Source organism: Monodelphis domestica, chromosome 2 (genome assembly GCF_027887165.1).
Source record: "Monodelphis domestica isolate mMonDom1 chromosome 2, mMonDom1.pri, whole genome shotgun sequence".
Taxonomy (NCBI): domain Eukaryota; kingdom Metazoa; phylum Chordata; class Mammalia; order Didelphimorphia; family Didelphidae; genus Monodelphis; species Monodelphis domestica.
In genome coordinates, this window is record NC_077228.1 from 30,767,032 (window position 1) to 30,781,306 (window position 14,275).

A 14,275-nucleotide genomic window follows, 5' to 3' on the forward strand; every position below is an offset into this window, starting at 1 on the left:
TCCTGAATATTATTTTACCCTTCCTGGAAATCCTCAGTGCAGGCCCAGCAAGTTTCAATAAACTTAGAGCCAATATAACTCTGCAAAGTTGGGAAAACTGGAATAGGAGTAGAAAAGGTTGGAGGGTGACTTCTAGGGTTATGGGATATATTGGGTGTTGCAGCTGTCCACATTATGACCTGGAGCAGTGATGGGCAAGCTTTTGAGCTTCATGTGTCAAAATTTGCCAAAAAACTGAGAATAACTCAGGTGGTGTGTCACTTAAAGAAAAAAAACATAATTTTGCAACATTTATATTTTAAATAACAAAAATGTATAATTGTAATATGTAACTGTATTTAATAAACCAAAAACTAATTATTTAACTTAGCTGCTTAGTGACTTCTTTGTTCATCTGTCAGTCAGTTTCTTTTGTTGGTCTTGATATTATTTAACTTGTGTGGGGTGCCATGAACCAAGATAAGTGAGGGGGAGGGGAATTCTTTAACTAACCTGCCTATTAGTGACTTTTTTGTTGCTGAATTTCATTGACTAAATCTTCAATTGAAGGTTGGTATTTGGACACTTCAAGCCCAAGCAAGCACTACTAAATTCATCTGTCAATCTGTTTCTTTTGTTGGTTTTGAGATTATTTAACACTGAGAATAAGGTCTCACAAAAGTACATAGAGGGAAAAATTGTGAGTAAAGTCATTGCTAAGTTTTTCAGGGTGCTAAAAGTGTCTGGTAATGGGTTCCAGGTACTCCTCCATTGTACATGGCTGGAACCCTGCCCAGTCTTCCACAGGCCAGGCCTGCCCCTGCCCCACTCCACCCCCTGCTGGCACTGTGAAAGCAGTGGCTGCCACCCACCAGTTTGCCTGCCTATGGATGCTCCTCCTCCTTGTGGAAGCCCCACTTGTCCCAGTCACCTGGCTTGTGGCCTGCTGCTGGCCCCCACACCCCCATGCCCCTGGGCAGCATGTGGAACAGCCCTCCCCTCCCTCCATGGTCAGGGCTGTGGATGTGAGGCTCCCTGGGTGACTTCCGGTCCCCAAGGCACACTGACCCTGCATGTGGCCACGCGTCATTGAAAATAGCTATGTGTGTCAGTGCTGACACGCGTGTCATAACTTTGCCATCACAGGCCTAGAGAATGATTGGTGAGTGTCAGTTTTTGAAAAGAGGAAGATAGGAAGTTGGGAAAGAAGGAGGGAAAGGAATGAAGGAGGAAGAAGGGGAGGAGAGAAAGAAGACAGTAAAATAGATTGAGAGATGGAGAGAGAGAGAGAGGTACAGACAGAAAGATAGCCATGTAAACAGCCAAAGGCAGGAACTTTACAGGCAGGTTGGTTTATTAAAAGGTACTTTTGCAGAAATAGCTCTGTGCTGGGTGTAAGAGGGCCTGGGATTATGTTCCTGCCCTGACACTTGTGGATCCATAGGTAAGACATTTGATTGGTTTGTTATTGTCCTATGTACTTGAAGAGGACCAAAATGACATCATTGGCGATGCCCTTTGACTTGAGCATAAATTGGATTTAAGTGACATAGAGTTGCACAGTCATCAGTATCACTTTCTCTTCCAGAGTTAATGAAGTCCAGTGGTGAGACAAAAGTCAGGTGATGGCTCAGGATACAGTGGATGACTGTGGCATCTTCCAAGGCTAACCAAGCCCTGATCCCTCCCCAGCACTGCTTCTGCTGCTTTCATGGCCATTGGAACAAATTCTTCTCATTTTCTTGTTCTGCCAGGGGAAGTCTTCACTGTCTTGGGGCAGACATCCGCCCAACTCACCAGTGCAGTGCATAGAGCTGGCCTTGGGTCAGAAAGAGCAAGAGCTCAAATCCCATCTTTGATACATGTTGGCTATGTGACTCTAGACAAGTTGCCTCTCAGGGCTCTGAGCAACTCTGGAAGACTTGAAGTTTCAGCGAAGGAGGTTGGTGAAAGGTGCTTCCTCACTGGGGAATTCCCTATTCATCCCCATACGATTTCACCCATCTACTCCCTAATCCTAATTTATGCATCAGGGCAATTGGTTGTCAGGAATGGTGGGGATCTCCCCTTCACTGGAGGTGCCCAAACAGAGACCAGTTGGCCATTTGTTGGGGATGTCCTGGGGGGAATTCATGTTCAGGTACAAACTGGATGAGATGACTTTCAGGATCCCACCAGGTCTGATGTCCTTTGTTTTTTTGTTAAAAGCAGTATTGGTGAACCTTTTAGAGATTGTGTGCCCAAAGTACCCCTTCAAGCTGCCTATGTGCCCCTCTCCTTGCCCCAGACAGTGGAGGGCTATTGGACAGAGGGACAGGTCATGTGAAAATTGTCCTCAGGTGTGGTGGAGAGGAGGAATGGAGCAGTCCCCTCTGTGCTGCCAGGGCACGAGTGCCATGCCTTTGCCAACACAATTCTAAAGTCTTTCCCCACTTTGGCACTCTCTTTCCCAGGTATGACATTCTCTGTTCTAGGGCTCCTTGAACTCTAAAATCCTGTGTTCTCTGTTCTAAATTCCCTCCTAGATCTGATAGTCTATGTTCTAGATGCTAAAGTTCTTTCCAGGCTTTATGAAATATTATGGGATGTGGATAATGAGAATGAAGGGTTCATTGTTCTCTGTTTCATTTCCCTTGTTGCCCAGAACCCTTCTCTCATTGAACCTCTCATGAAGATGTATGCGTGTGTCCATTGGTGGATGAGAATTTGGGAGGCATCTGTGTTGGGGGAGATTTGGTCCTTTCTTTTCTGCTTCTAAGGGAAAGAGGAGCAAAAGAGGGAAGACTGTTTCATGTTAATGCTGTTATAGCCCGAGGTCAAGTGGGTATAAATCACTTTCTATGTATTCTATGTATCAGAGCTTTAATAAGTATTTGTTGAATGAATAAAGCATTGGAATTCAATATCCATTCATTCAAACATCAGCCCCAGCTAGGCCTAATCTGTTCACTTAGTGAATAGAGAAGTCAATCAGGGATGCCAGCCAGGCAACCCCAACACCGCTGCTTTGTTAAAAAACTTTTTTCTTTTGATTAAAAAACATTTATTTTCTCTTTCTTTCCCATCATTTCCTTAAAAAAAGGAAAGAAAAAAGATGCCCCTCTAACAAAGTGATATAGTCAAATAAAATAAATTACTGCTTTGGTGATTACCAAAAGTGTATGATTCATTCTGTCCTTTGTCAAGTGGTAGAAAGTAAACTCCATCATGGGTCCTTTAGAATCATGGTCGATCACTGTGATATTTGGGGCCCTTGAAATCTTTCTAGTCATTTGTGTTGTATAAACTCTTTTAGTTGGGGGCAGCTGGGTGGCTCAGTGGATTGAGAGTCAAACCTAGAGAGAGGAGGTCCTGGGTTCAAATTTGACCTCAGACACTTCCTAGCTGTGTGACCCTGGGCAAGTCACTTAACCCCCATTACCTAGCCCTTACTGCTCTTCTGCCTTGGAATGAACACACAGTATTGACTTGAAAATGGAAGGTAAGGGTTTAAAAAAATTCAAACGGTTTTAGTTGTGCTTACATTGTTGCTGTTCAGTTGTATCTGACTCTTTGTGACACCATTTGAAGTTTTCTTGACAAAGATAGTAGAGTGGTTTGCATTTCCTTTTCATGCTCATTTGACAGATGAGGAAATTGAGGCAAACAGGATTAAGTGACTCACTCAGGGTAACACAGGTAGGAGGAATGTGAGACCAGATTTGAACTTGGAGAAATGAGTCTTCCTGACTCCAGGCACAGTGCCCCCTAGCTGCCTGGTTCTGGTCCCAGTTCCTGTTCAGTTCACTTTTTATTCAACACAAGGTTTTTCTAAAATCACCTTTTTCACAATTAACAAAAAAGATGAAATAAATTCTGTTTTATTTTCAGTTTCGAAAATATTTCATTTATTTGAAAATTTTCTTTTTCATTTCCAAATACTTTTCCTCTTCCTCTGCCACTCATTGACAGGAAAAACTCGTTATACATATGTATGGTTATGCAACATAAGTTATTACATTAGCTGTAGCCAAAAAAAAAAGGAAAGAAAAGAAAAAGAAAGAGAAGAAAATAGACTTCATTCAATCTTTGATCTGAAACCATCAACTCTGCATCTGGTAGTGGATAGTATGTTTCATCAGGAGTTCATCAGAATTGGTTTTGATCACTATTGTTGAATAAAGTTACTAAGTCTTTCTGAGTTGATTAACTTTACAATATTGTTATTCTACAAATTGTTCTCCTGATTCTACTCATTTCACTTTGGGTCAGTTCATACAAGTCTTTCTAGGTTTCTCTGAAACCATTTCATCCTTCATTTCTTATAGCATATTAGTGTTTCCTTGTATTCAAGTACCATAATTTGGTCAGTCTTTTCTCAACTGATGGGCACCCTCTCAGTTATAACAGCTACATAAATACTTTTGGGCGTTTTGGACCCTTTCCTCTTTCTTTGATGATTCAGTAGTCATCCCTTTAGCCCTGTTGCTGTGCTGGGGGAATATGTGTGCCCCATTTTCTCAGTTTCGGAAGGGCCCTGTGTCCGGGACCATCTTTCTGCCTCCAGACAAGACATCCTGGGCAAACAAGATTCTTATTGGTTTTAAAAAAGGCTTTACTTTCTCCAGACCTTCTGGGTCTCCCCTTCTGGCCTCCAGAATAGTTTTCATCCTTTTGGAAAGCTCTAGCTCAGGAGTTCTTGTTCTTTTTTTGTGTTCTGGTAAAATTATATATCCTTTTTCAGAATCATGTTTTTCAAAAAGCATAACATAATAATATATATATGAAATATAAAGGAAACTCACTATCCAGAAATATTGATATACTCATTTTACCTTTCTCAGACTTGGTTTTTGTGTTTCTTCATCTGTAAAGTGGGTTTAGCCCCTACTTCCTAGGGATTTTGTGAGCATCAAATGAAATAACATATGGAAAGTGCTTTGCCAATCTTAAAGTACTGGATAAATAGTAGCTATTATATTATAAATTATAATGTGATAATGTTATTATTATTTTGCAAAGGAGAGGAAGGCATTTATTAGAGCTTTACTGAGTGTAGCTGAAGGGTAGAGACTTAGCCCAACTCCCTCTTCTTGATGATCAGTGAGGAAGGGGTGATGCCACAAATTTCATCCCCCTCCCCTAAAGTCATGCAGGCATAGTGGGGAGGGCAGGAAGAAAGGATCTGCTCTGCCTGGCAGGAGTTTTCATTGCATGGGAGTGCTGGGGGAAATCATGCCCTCTCAGCCCTTAGTCTCATTCCTCTTCTCTGCAGTCTGAAACCTGCTCCTAACTTGGGGACAAGCTAGTACTTATGCATTATGGTGAGGAGAAAGGGAACCTCACCCAGTGGGTTCCTTCTCGGCCCACAGACAAGGCCAGTACAGTCTCAGTTATGGACTGACTGTAAATATGACCACTTACATACTGGGGTAGGGGGCTCTCTGATCTCATCTGTAGAAGGGGAAGAGCTCAGAGTTTTTTGGCTTTTGCCCCTTGGGCAGCTGTGCTCAGAGTAGAGGAGAGAGAAAAAGGAGGCAGGAGAAGAGAGAAAGGAGAGGAGAGAAGAAAGGAAAGTGGAAGGGAAGCAAAGGAGAGAAGGAGAGGGAGAAGAAGGGTAGAGAGAAAGAAACAGAGAACGAATAAGGAAGGTGGTTGGAAAGGATGGAGTCCTTCCTTTACCCACCCTGTGATAGAAGGTAGAAAGGCAAATAGGTGGAAACAGTGGATATAATGGGTATTGAGCTTACCTTAAATCCCAGAAGGCCTAAATTTAAGTTCTGTCTCAAACACATACTAATTGGGAGAATCTGGGCAATTCACTTTTCATTTTAATGTTCTAGGCAGCTCTCTAAGACTATTAACTGCAGAGAAAGTGCCAACTGGCATTGGTAGAAGACCCGTTATCCTGGAGTTTCCAATCCCAATGGAGTCACAGGTCTAGTCTCTAATATTATATTATATTATATTATATTATATTATATTATATTATATTATATTATATTATATTATATTATATTATATTATATTATATTATATTATATTATATTATATTATATTATATTATATTATATTATATTATATTATATTATATTATATTATATTATATTATATTATATTATATTATATTATATTATATTATATTATATTGTATTGTATTGTATTGTATTGTATTGTATTGTATTGTATTGTATTGTATTGTATTGTATTGTATTGTATTGTATTGTATTGTATTGTATTGTATTGTATTATATTATATTATATTATATTATATTATATTATATTATATATATTATATATATCACATCACATCACATCACATCACATCACATCACATCACATCACATCACATCACATCACATCACATCACATCACATCACATCACCACACCACACCACACCACACCACACCACACCACTATATTATATTATATTATATTATATTATATTATATTATATTATATTATATTATATTATATTATATTATATTATATTATATTATATTATATTATATTATATTATATTATATTATATTATATTATATTATATTATATTATATTATATTATATTATATTATATTATATTATATCATATCATATTATATCATATTATATCATATTATATCATATTATATCATATTATATGATGTGATATGATATATGATATGATATTATATGATATGATATTATATGATATGATATTATATGATATGATATTATATGATATGAAATTATATTATAATAATTATCATATCACATCATACTATACTACATTATTATATAATATGTTATTATATAATAAATTATTATATTATGCTATATTATGTTATATTATATAATGTCATGTCATGCTATATTATGTTATGTTATGTTAATATTATGTACAAGTAATTGGTTAGGCTATTGGGTGGCATAATAAATTTAATGCTGAACTTGGAGTTAGGATGACTTGAGTGCAAGTTCTGACTCAGACACTTCCTGGAGGCAGGAATCCCGGCAACCTCTCTCACCCTCACTTGGGTAATAAGAGCACCTCCTCTCTACCTGAGATATTTTTTGACTTCTCTGCAATCCTTAAAGCAAACAAATGCTATCTACATCACAATTAGCCTTCAATGTTATATTCCACTAGAAATAGAGAATCTAATGCTATTATTCCCATATGAAAGCATAGCACTACAGAGTTAATATGCAATATTGATAATTTCTCACTTTTGAAAGCCTGCTAAAGTTTACAAAGCACTTTAGGCCCCTGGCAGATAGAGCAAACCACATCTTCAAATAATAACGCTTGTCCTCTGCACTGCCCTTTAGTAGCAGTCTGGCCTTGGCCCACCCCTTCCTTTCCTTAATCGTCTTTGCCTAGGTTGCTGGGCAGATGGGATGGGGTGTAGACGCAGGAGCCCCTTTTAGTTATTAATTGGAGGGGGGGTAATCCTGGCCAGAGCATAGGACAGAACCCATTTCCACACAGACGTTTAGTAGAGGATGCTGGACGTGGCGTTCTCTGGAAGAGGGTACCTGCTTCCCTCCCCCGCAGTGGTACCTTTCTCCGGACTGCTCCCAGTAGAATGGCAGAAAAGGGTGAAGAAATGATTCTTAGGGCTCGGTAGAAGACTGGAGACTCGAGTTCGGCCCCCACTTGGATCTCCTGCCCTCTCTGACCTTGCTTTATATGCTAGGGCATATGGGGCGGGAGGGGGGCGGGGATGAGGAACGGATCTGGTGGCTAAGGGCTCCCCCCCCCACCCCCCACCCCCCACCCCCGGCCACGGAAGAAGGGATGGGTGGGGTTGAGGGAGACTGTCCCCAAGGAGATCCCTCTGGATCGAGCACACGAAAAGAAGCTGGGGTCCAGGGCCGGAGCGCCCCCTCTCTGTAGCCCTCCGCCTGGCCCTGGGGGGCCACGGGGGTTCCCTCTGCTTACAAAGGGCTCCCACGCCCCTCCTCCCCTCTCCCTTCCATCCTCCTTTTCCCTCCTCTCCCCTCCCCAGCCCTCTTCTCCTGGGTTCCGCCCCCGCCTCCCACCCTCAGCCTTATCGCTCCTTTCCACCTGCTAGGGTGAGCCGGGATGGAGGCGGCCCTGGGGCCGGGTCCAGGCTGCCCGCGGTTGGGGATTGTTAATGACTCTCCCGGGGCTCTAATCTGGGCCTGGCACGGGCCGCGCTCACTGTCTGCCCGTGCCTTCTGCGGGGGGCTGATAAGGAACCATCTGCAGGCGGGTCCTGGTTATCGGCCCGCACAGCCCGGCTGTGCGGAGCGATAATGGTGGGGTAGGTGGGGGGGGGGGGGGAGATTCGCGATGGTTCCCCCCTCCCGCCTCGCCTTTGTTCTAAGGAGATATTGCGCTTTTGGAGGGCCGAGGGTCTCTTCTCAGTGCGGGATGGCTGAGGGGGAGGGGAAAGGAGGGAGACTGAGCAAGGATGGGCCAAACCCTCCGCCTCGGGCCTCTCCTTCCCCCTCTCCCGTGGGGCTCTGGGACCCTTCCCCGGGCCCTTTGCGCCCTACTGGACTCTCCATCCCTCCAGGACCTGGGGACCTGCCCCGCTTCTACCTGGACCACCACGAGAAGAGCTCAGAGATGGCACCTTCCATCACAGATGACAGTGCCTGTCTCTCCCCTGCTTTAATCTCCTTTCTCTTCTTATAGCTTCCTCCTTTCTCTCTCTGTCCTTTCCTTTCTTCAATTTCTGTTCCTCTTCTCACTATTTATCTCTTACCACGTTTAGGGGAGAGAAGAGGGGGAGAATTCCGGGAACGAGAATCGGGAGACTCGCCTTTTAGCCCAGTTCCCTGGGGAAACTTGCTGTGTGACTTGGAGCACCAGGAACCTCTCTGGGCCTCGGTATTTGCAGCCTGGAGATTTCACCAGGAAGTTACAAAGAGCAGCTTTGGCTGGTTGGGTGTTAATAAAATCATGGAATTCCCCCTCCCCCCCCCCACACCCCAAGTGTGATAGAAGAAAGAGCTCATCAAATGTTCAGATCTGACAATCCCAATCCACAGATTCAGTCCAAATTTCAGCGTGAGAGAATCCTGGGATCTTGGAATCATAGAATGACGGAAACTTAGAGTTGGAAAGGGAAATGAATATTATCTATGTTCAACCTTTCTTTTAGCTCAGGAATTTTCACGAGGTGTCGTCCTGCCTCTGAATTACCTCTGAATGACGGGACTCTCACTACTTCTACTGCAGCTCAATTCATTCCATTTTTGGATGGCTCTGATTATTTCTTCCTTTTCTTATTGTATTAAAAGAGGAGAGAAGACTGTACAACTGGATGGCTGTGCCCATCCTCATGGCCCCACAAGGATGGACTTCTCAGTTTTCCCATAGATTTGGGGGAGCTGCTTCTGGAGTCTGGGGCCAGGAGGGTGTTTTTCTTTCACAATGGGCAATCACAACCACCTTTACCTACCAGGTCAGTGGCTTTAGTTAGCAAGCTGAGTAAAACCAATGTGAGTTCAGGTGCCTAAAAAGAAGTCTTAGCTCTGAGCCACTTATTGGAACCAGAAGAGGAGCAGGACCAGGACATGGGACAAAAAAGCCCTCCTTTCAGCTTCAACTGGAGAGATGAGACTCAGCCTTCTTCTGTGAATGGAGGTTGGAAAGCAGTTGTCCTGGGTTCTGGTCCTAGCTGCAATCAGCTCACTTTGAGACCTAGGAGAAGTCACTCACCTTCCCTGACCTTCCTTATCCATAAAATAAAAGACTCAGAGCTGGTCCTTGCCCTTCAGAGTTGGTGCTTATTGAGCACTTTATAGGCACTGCTTCAGTCAATCCTAGCAATGAGGACTGTGAAAAGGGGGGCAATTATTATCTGCATTTGACATATGATGAAACAAAGGTTCAGAAAAATTAAATGGTTTGCCTATGTCTACACAGCCAGCAATCATCAGAGTGCAAACTGGAACCAAGTATTTCTGGTATATTGCTTTCTGTGCTTCCATCCCAGCTCAAAGAAATTGTGCTCTGTGTTCTTCTTCTTTTTTTTTTAAACCCTCACCTTCCATCTTGGAGTCAATACTGTGTATTGGCTCCAAGGCAGAAGAGTGGTAAAGGCTAGGCAATGGGGGGTCAAGTGACTTGCCCAGGGTCACACAGCTGGGAAGTGTCTGAGACTAGATTTGAACCTAGGACTGTGTTCTGTGTTCTAAGGCCCCTCCCAGCCCTGGCATTCCATGTTCTAGGTCCCAATGTTCTTCCCCACTCTGACATTTTGGGTTTGACATTCCAAGGTCAATGAGTCAATCAATTAACCAACAGCATTTATTAAGTGTCAGGCATGATGCTAGGTCCCCGAGAGACAAGGGCAAAGAGTGAAACAGCCACTACTTGGAAGAACTTTACATTAAATGGAGGCGACAACAAATGTGTGTGTGTGTATATATTTGCACACACACACACACATATACATACATAGTTAATAGAGATATATACAAAGTAGTTAAATAAATACAAGGGAGTTTAGGAGGGAGGATGCTAGTCACAGTTAGGGGGATCAAGAAAGGTACCCGAGTTGCATCTTAAAGGAAGAGAAGGGCTTTATGAAGAGGAGGTAATGAGGGGGTGCATCCTAGGCACAAGGCATGGCCCCTCCCAAGAGGGATGGAGAGAAGACCAGAAGAGAAGGCCAGTGTGACTGGATTGCAGAGGACAGGAGGGAGCATAATGTCCCAGGAGGCTGGAAGGCTGGATGGAGGCTAGTTTGTGTAGGGCTTTAGAAGGCAAACGGAGGGGTTTATATTTTATCCTAGAGTTAATAGCAAGGCAGCCTTGACATGGTTGTGTGCTGGGTGTCTGAAGCTCCCTCCCTCCCTCCCAATTTTACATTTTATGTTCTACGTTCTAAGGTCCTTCTCGGCTCGGCTATTCTCTGTTCTATATTGTAAGGTTTCTCCCACCGACATTGCAAGCTTTGTGCCAAGTTCTCTTTTAGCCTCGATGCTGTGTTTTGATCCTGCCTTTGAGTTCTTCTGTTTCTGTTCGGTGGTGGAAGGGTTGCTCACAACTGTTTTAATCGTCTCTCCCATACGTTGATCCTCCTATATTTCCCAGCTTCATACTATCCTCGGCACACGCAAACTCAAGAGATCCCACCTTCCTTTCTTCTCTGCTTCCAGCTTCCTAAACTGGGTTTATCCAAGGGGTAGCCCATGGAATGAAAGGTAGTGCGGCATCGAGAAAAACCCAACGCTTGATTTGCTCCCAGAGGACCCAGGTTTGACCCTTGGCTCTGCCTCTTACTAGTCTGGCCATTCTGGTCAAGCCACCTCCTCTCTCTGGCAAAGAGGAAACTCTGAAAGGATTCAGGACCCACTCGCGTCCTCGAGATGTTTGGGGGGGGGAATAAGACTCCCATTCTTTGAGAGGAGTCTCTGCATGGAGAGGCCCCGAAAGGGGCGAGAGGCAAGGAGAGGAGAAGTGAAGATGCTGCCGTATTTGGAGCAGACTTTCCATTTAATTAGGAATTTCACACTCACTTAGAGGAACCTCGATGTCTTTCACCTGTTTCTAATTTCGGAGAAATATCCCAATTCTTTTAGGGGCTTCGTTTTCCAGAAGTGAATCAGGAGAAGTTCAGATGACAAATATTGCCTGGTATTTTGCTTAGGGTTTAACAGGTGTGGCTGTGGTGACTATCAAACCATCTGAGGGGATAAACTTGATGCTTACTTTTAGCAATTGTCCTTAAATGCAGTGATGAGATCCCTTCAGACAGGTTTCAAATAGTGCTGATCTAAACATTTTAGAAACTGTTGTCAATATAATGAGGCTAGAGTACCGGGAGAACCTGTCTTCATGAATATTAATATCATGTTTTTAATTCTTTTTTTTAACCCCTCCCCTTCCATTTTAGGTGGATTGGTTCCAAGGCAAAAGAGTGGTCAGGGCTATGCAATGGGAGTCAAGTGACTTGCCCAGGATCACACAGCTAGGATGTGTTTGAGGCCAGATTTGAACCCAGGTCCTCATGACCTGGTGTTCTAACCACTTGGCCATCCAGCTGCTCCACTTCATCTTTTAAATACCAATATTCTATCACTATTGTTATATGGCTGTGAGACCTGGCACACTACATTGTCAGAGGAATTAAAAGGGGGCATCACCTAGAGGGTCATAGAGTAGTATGTGATGTCTGTGACCAGGTTGCAACATACTACTCTGAAGGAATCATCCATAGTTTCCATCTATGAATGGGAGGGATTTTGTTGACAGTCATTAAGCTATAATCTTGCTTTCCCAAATTGCACGTTTTTTTCATAAAAAAGCAAGCTGGCACCATTCTGAAAGAGCTGAGAAGAAAGCCAGCTATGTTTGAAGAACTAAGCTCCTGAGTTCAGCCTTCACTTTTCCCATTATACCTCTTGGAAATTGCTAAGTGAGGAAGGGTGGAGAGGAGAACCTCTCTCCTGCTAGCTCTGGATTGCCAATGGCATCTTGTAGTAGAAACACTTAAAATGCCAAGTGGAACTGAGTCCAACTATGGAGTTCAATCAAGTTGGTAACAAGAAGCAAGAATCTGGCAACTAGAGCTAGGAGCCTGCTTGACAGATGGCATGGATGAGATGGTCTGGAGCCAAGGCTCCCTCTCTTCCTAGGGTTTTGGCTTTTCTCTTTTCTGAAAGTATAAGGAAGTACTGGAAGCCAGGATACCAGCCATCCTCAAAATGGAGGCAGTGGTGATTACAACCAAGCGGTGAAGGACCAACCACCCTAGAGAAGTATTTGGTGGCTTCCTGCTAGGAGCCATCAGACCACGATGCCTTGACAGAGTCATGTGTGGTAGTTGAGGAGACCACAGAGTGGTCCTTGGAGAGATGTGATTGCCCACCCAGTCCCCCTTTGCATAACCTCTCTCATCAACGCCCCTTACCTATGAATTGTCATGATTATTATTCCCCCTCGTCTCAAAAGAAATAATGCAAGAGCAAAATACCCGTACCCTAATTCCCCAAAACATCACCAAAAAGATCAGACCCGTAAACCCAATCCCCAAAAGACTATCATGGGTTAACTTTTACTTAGGTACATAATTCCCAGCAAAACTGAAGCTATAAGCCAAGCCCAAAACTTTCCCACTCAGAAACTTATTCTCATGAAGCCAGTGCACAAATCAATCATAGAGGCTCATACATACATGCAAGTACATCAAGCTTCAATATGCCTCAGTGATTTGATTTCACAAATCAGTAACTCAGAAACTCCCTAGTAAGAATCCTGAGAAATGACCAGTCTAATATTAAATTTGAATTGTGTTCCCAGTACCCCTCAACCTCAATGATATGATTGTTGAATTGTCTTCTAAGAACTGTTGATTAATTATTCCATTTTATTAAAAGTAATAAGTAATTTCCTTGATTGTTTGTAAGCTCAAAACTTCTCACAGGGTAATGGGAAAATTAAGCCACCTGTGACAAAATCATTTATCTTGTATATTGCCTGTAATCACAATACAAAAATATAGAATGTTAATCAAGTGATTTGTTAAAAGTTAATGTATCACTTTTCCAATTATCTCTCTTTGAACATGTGTGTTAGGCAATGTATTTGAGTGCCAAGAAAATGGGTATAAAAATAAAAACCAGGCATGGGGATGGTGTAGCAGCTATCAGATGCAAAGCAGTCCCATGGCCATAATGATTAAGCTGTCTTCTGTTTGTTATTTATTTTGACTGATCAGTCACCACTAGCCAGGAACCCCTGGAGTTGAGAGTGAGGCTGGACCCTGCCTGATGTAGCTTCCATCAGGATCCAAGGTTGGGGGGGGTAGTATGAGTAATATGAGGACATCAGTGGTCTTGCAGTCATGTGGAACTGGAGATTTTTTTTTTCACTTTACTCCAGATACATACTCTGATCCAGTGACACTGGTCTCTTGGCTGTTCCATGAGCTTTCTTGTCTCCAGTCATTTTCTCTGTCTTTCCCCCATACCTCAAATGCTCTTTCTTCTCCTCTTTGAATACTGACTCCTCTCCCTACTTTCCTTTAAGTCTCAAATGAAGTTCTTTCTTTTACTAGAAGCCTTCTTAATTCTGATGCCTTCTCTCTGTTAATTATTTCCTATTTATGCTCTATATAGCTTGATTTGTATATATTTGTTTGTAGGTAGTATGAATCTTAAAACTGCTCAGACTCTACTTCAGAAGATTTGATTAAGCTATTCCCCATTTTTAACAATGGAGGTACACAGTCAGGAATGTATTGAGAATTTTTTAATTTACTCCACCCTACTCAGACAGTGCCTTAGGGGAAGATAAAATTGTAAACTCCTGATTGAACAATGAAAAGTCACCAACTCATACTTATAATAAAG